Below are 6,000 nucleotides of genomic sequence, written 5' to 3' on the forward strand. Positions count from 1 at the left end.
GCGAAGCGAACAACACCATCGGCGTCATGACGCCTCCGGTCAAGGCACAGCTCTGTCACAAAACACGGTATTTTGAGATAAAAGGGCGTTACTTTACGGCCAGAGCTGATTTCTACAATACAAGAATATGGTACTCAACTTTCCAGAAGAAGGCGAGGCAGAAGATTGCGACATGATGATATTACAAGCGAACAACTGGGAAAAAGCACCTGGTCATAAACGTTACGTAAGAAGGAATGGGGAAGGTGCGCAACGAGGACGTCAACCAAAATGGTGGTCAACATGGCGGCGGTTATGACGTCACAGAGTACCGTAACAGTAATGAAGGAGGAGAACTTAGTAACGGCTCCTCCCATATCTTGCCACACTTCCCCCTCGAAGCATAAACACTATGTGGGGTGCAGATAGCTATGTGGCGTATCAAGCATACGTCCCCTGTTATCATACGATATCCTAAAGGGAAACCTTATGGGCACTCGCGCCAGAAGTTAGAATTCTGTGAAACCTTTAGTTTAGTTCTCTGGGAATATCTACTGTAGTTATATATACCCAAAGGAAATTACTGAAGGAACCTTCAATCAGGACGACATGGCTTGAGCCCAAAAAGCCCGGCTTCCCTAGTCCACAACCTAAAGTGGTTGTACAGTTGCCACCACCTTCTCCCTTGTGGTCTAGAAGACATGCATTATATCCGGCAATGTCTTAGGCTGAGGAATCATTATTCTTCTGCTGCCCAAGACGGCGCCGGCATAGGAAACTATGTTTCCTTGTTTTGCTGCCGACAGTAGGAGGCATACTTGCCGCCTTCTTTCTATGCAAAATATAAGACCCTTTCCCTTCCCCTTCTGTACTTTAGTGATGGCCTAGCCATCACAACATCTGTGGCCGGTATTCTACAATCTACCCGCTTGCCGGGCTGATTATGATAGCAGCCGGGCTCCTACAAAGGAGGCTAGATTGCCGCTTCGATTTCCCCCTAACGGAAGCAAGGCTCCAGGAAAGGTTGTGCCGGCCATGACGGCTGCCGGTGGGAGACCCTATACAACTTTGAGTATTCTTCAGTCCTCTCTTGGACTGCCATCCACAAACCCTGGAACTGGCAGTGCAGCCGGCAACAGATATTGTGGCTGGATGGAAGCTAGAATTAATACATTCTTTCCCCTTACATTTGAATCCTCATTCTGGAAAGAAGGCAGTAGAGACAGTAGTCCCTAAAACCCTAATTATTGAACTAAACTTTCTCTCTCTCTATCGGCTAGTGCCGTCAGGTACTAGCCTAGCTGGTAGTATGCCAGCAGAACTACAGTATAAGACTATACAGTAGCCAGTATTCCTCCAGTATAGCAGATACAGCAGTTAGGAAACTACAGTATATAATATACAGTAGTATGATTTCCAACATATTCTGTGTATCCTTTCACAGTCCATTGTTGTAACTGCTAAATAATGTTGAAGTGAAGTATTCCTTCAATATCCTGATGTATCCTACATCATCAGAACATGAATATCTTTACCCTACAGTATTAATATTTCACTTGTGGGGTAGTTAGTGCTAGTATACACTGACTCCAGCTCTATGTTCTAGAGCTATTCCAACCTATATTTCCCTAATAAGGAAATTTGAAATATTAATATTGAGGGAGCTCATAGCAATTGCCTGGACAGGAAACACAGATATGTGTCTTTCCTATTTCTTTTCTAGCTTACTATCCTAAGCTATAATTATAATAGTAAGATTTATTATTAATGCATCTGATTGATTTATCAGTATGATAAATTACCCCATACTCATTTCACTCTTTCTTTCCTTACAGGAGGAGCCCAAGGTGAAGTGTGCAGTCATGTACCGCAACCATAAAAGTAAGAACTTTTGTGGCCACAACATGTGCAGGTCTCATGCCCCATGCTCCATCGCAACTGAAACCCTGAGATACTGGGACCTGAATTGTTGCAACGCTTGCTCGGCCTTGATGATCGAGGGTTTCGGCGATCCCAAGACGGCGGAGTCGAGGGATGCTGCAAGGGAAACACTTCGGAAGTGGGTAAGAGGGTTCCAGAAGAACTCTTTGGGACCTTACCTACCAAGCGACACCATTAGAAGCCTGCTGTTCCCTAAGGCAACATCTGATGCAGTCGTGCCTCAGGTACGGCCCAAGCCTCTTTGCATACAACTGGCGATAGAGGCCGACATCAATAAGGCTTTAGAAGGCATGGACATCCATCAGGAAAAGATGTCAGAGGTGTCCTCGGACACTGAAAAGGATCTCCTTCAAGAAGACCCTGAAGAACAGGTAGCCCAGCCACGTGAGGAGGAAGAAGAATCCGAATCGACAGAGATGGAAGACCCTCTACTGTTTGTGACGGCATTTCAGCCTGTGCCATCACTCTCTTCGGCCCCAACCCCTCAACCAGACCCGCTGTTCCCCACGGACCAAGAGTTCATGGCGCAGATCCAGCAGATGATGGAAACTATGCGCAAGGAACAGCTAGAGATGAGGAAGGAAGTCAGGGAAGCCCACCGCGCAGTCGCTTCTCGCGGCTCCTACAAGCGGCCCAGTCTCTGAATTGCCTTAATGCTCCAAAACCAACCCCTGGAGGTATGCAGAGATCATACCCATGATGAATGGGAAACTCTACGTCTCGGAGAAGATGGGGGCCATACCCCTCGACGATCTCCAATTCTGGCCGAACCTTGCGGCTTACCTGGAGTGCTTCATCAGGCTAAAGAATGAACCTGCGTCTAAAGAAGAGACGGAACCTAAGGAGGTCATGGTCTTTGACCATGACAAGGCACAGGCTTTCTTGGCGAGTAGCCTGAAGAAGGCAGGATATATGAACTCCAAGGTTTCTGCGTTGAGCAAGAAGCACCCTACCTTCCTTGCTCCTTCCTCCAGAGCTTTTTCCTTCACGTCAAAAGCTCTCCACTGCGTGCTAAAGGCAGTTGATGCGGGCAAACCATGCCATATGCTAAAGGAGTGTAGACCATTGTCTTTAGCCCTGCCTACGGGCGAGAAAGACTGGAATGAGGTCCATCTAACCTTCTTGGTTGCAAATCTAGATGCTGGTATCGCAGGACAGCAGTTCAACGAGAACCTTCCGAAGCTGTCGGACTTTCTTCTGAGAAGAGAACAGGAGACAAAAGAGAGACTAGCTGCTCTCTGTCTCTCCAGAACAACATGGAGATGTGTGCAGGTTTCTCAAGCACCCCAGACATGTACACAGTCCTTGCCAAGATGCACATGGCTACACTAGTCAAGGACATGTATGCTTTTGTGAAGGCCAGGAGGGCCTGTAGAGAGTTTGTGTTTGCAAATGCAACGGTCAAGCACGAACCCAGGAAGTTGATCACTTTCTGCATCTTGGGCAAGGACCTCTTCTCAAAGGAAGCAGTCCAAGAGGTGGTTGCTAAAGCCACCACGGAGAATAGGAACCTTCACCAAAAGTGAGGCATGTCTTCCAAAAAAAGTCTTCCTCTGACGCTGGTCCCCAACCCAAGAACAAGAAGACGAAGAAGCCACGACTGCCTCATAGATCTGCGCAACATCCCACGGCTACCATGACCATAGTGCCCCAAATGGTTGCCCAGCCACAAACCACTTTTCAGATGGTGCCTCAACAGTTAGTAACCCAGTCACCATCCTTTAACCCAGGTTTTGAGAGGCAAACCACTACCTTTTGCCCAGAAGGTAGAGGATATAGACGAGGCTCCTCAAGAAACCTCTAAAGAGGTAGAGGAGGACGTGGTCAGGGTAACAAACCCTCCGGGTCATCCAAGCAATGAGATGCTCCAGGTAGGAGGAAGACTCCTCCACTTTCGGGATCGTTGGACCTTTGATCCATGGGCCCACGGCCTAATCAAGAATGGACTAGGGTGGAAATGGAACAGATCTCCACCTTCCTTTCCTCAATTCTTCCAACACTCCACCCCCTTATTGGAAGAATATACCTTAGAACTCTTGAACAAAAAGGTTATAAGGAAAGCAAAGTCCATGAAATTCCAGGGAATCAAATTCCATGCAAGGCTGTTTTGTGTTCCCAAGAAGGACTCGGTCAAACTCAGAGTCATTCTAGACATGTCTCCACTTAACAAGATCATCGAGAACAACAAGTTCCGGATGTTAACCTTACAACACATAAGGACCTTGTTACCAAAGGGGGTGTACACACTCTCAATAGACCAGGCAGATGCCTACTGGCACCTTCCAGTCTAGGATTCAAGTTACAGAAGACAAAGTATGTCTTCAGAGCCATTGGACTAAACATAGCCCCAAGGATTTTCACGAAACTTGCGGACACAGTCGTACAACAGCTACGCTTAGAAGGCATTCAGGTAGCAGCATACCTGGATGACTGGCTGGTGTGGTCAGCATCCAAGACTGCTTGTCTGCAGGCAGACACGAAGGTGATCCAGTTCCTGGAACATCTGGCCTTCAAGATCAACTACAAGAAGTTTTGCCTCTCTCCAGCTCAAGAGTTTCAATGGTTGGGAATCCATTGGAACTTGCAGTCACACCGCCTCTCCATTCCACCGAAGAAGAGGAGAGAGATTGCAAGTTCTGTAAAGAGACTACTGAAATCCAACAAGATTTCAAGATGCCAACAGGAAAGAGAACTGGGCTCTCTCCAGTTTGCAGCAGTAACAGTCCCAGTGCTAAGAGCACAACTAAAGGATGCGACAGGAGTCTGGAGAAGATACGCATCAAACGCTCGAAGAGATTAACAGAGACCGACAGCGACCTTACTGCGATCGCTTCTGAGGCCGTGGTCGAAGGTCAAGAGCCTAGCAAGGACTATTTCCTTACAACCACCTCAACCGTCAGTAGTCATCCACACGGATGCCTCACCGGAAGGATGGGGAGGTCATTCCCATCAAAGGAAAGTTCAAGGGACCTGGTCACACCAGTTCAAGACCTTCCACATCAACATTCTGGAGGCCATGGCCTTTCCTCCTGACGTTGAAGAAACTATCCCCTCACAGATCAGCCCACGTCAAGTTGGTCTTGGACAGCTTAGTGATAGTGAAATGTCTGAACCAACAAGGCTCGAGATTTCCCTACATCAACCACGTGATGTTGGCCATCTTTCGCTTGGCAAGAAAGAAAAGATGGCACTCATCAGCAGTTCACCTACAAGGGTTCCGCAATGTGATGGCTGACGCTCTATCCAGGCGAAAGCCCATAGAGTCAGAATGGTCCCTAGACGCAGGCTCATTCTCCTTCATATTGGAAAAAGTCCCAGAACTGCAGATCGACCTCTTCGCAACGAGCGACAACAAGTAACTACCTCGATTCGTAGCCCCAAACGAGGACCCTCGGGCAGAAGCGATGGACGCCATGTCCCTCGATTGGAACAGATGGAATCATATCTATCTGTTCCTGGCAACAAATCTCCTGCTGAAGGTCCTCAACAAGCTGAGATCCTTCAAGGGGACAGCAGCAGTGGTGGCTCCCAAATGGCCCAAGAACAATTGGTTCCCTCTAGTGATAGAACTGAGGCTAAGGCTGTTTCCTCTACCGGACCAAGTTCTATCCCAACTGGTACAGAAGTCGACTGTGTACGCTTCATCATTGAGAACCCAAAACCTACATCTCATTATTTTCTCGCCTTAGCAGTCAAGAAAAGGTTTGGCATATCAAAAGACAACATCGACTTTATAGAAGAATACAAGTCAAAGTCAACCAGAAGACAATATGAATCGTCTTGGAAGAAGTGGGTCTCCTTTTTCAAAGCAAACCAGCCGACAGAAATCTCGATAGACTTCTGCCTCTCCTTCTTCATCCACCTTCACGAGCAAGGCTTGGCTTCCACCACGATAACTACGTGTAAGTCAGCTTTGACTAGACCTCTTCTATACGCCTTCCAGGTGGACCTGTCGAACGAAATCTTCAATAAGATTCCAAAAGCATGTGGTAGACTTAAACCAGCAGCCCCTCCGAAGCCCATATCATGATCTTTGGACAAAGTCTTGCACTACACTTCGAACTTGAACAATGAAGATTG

The sequence above is a fragment of the Palaemon carinicauda genome, chromosome 28 (genome assembly GCF_036898095.1).
Source record: "Palaemon carinicauda isolate YSFRI2023 chromosome 28, ASM3689809v2, whole genome shotgun sequence".
Lineage (NCBI taxonomy): Eukaryota > Metazoa > Arthropoda > Malacostraca > Decapoda > Palaemonidae > Palaemon > Palaemon carinicauda.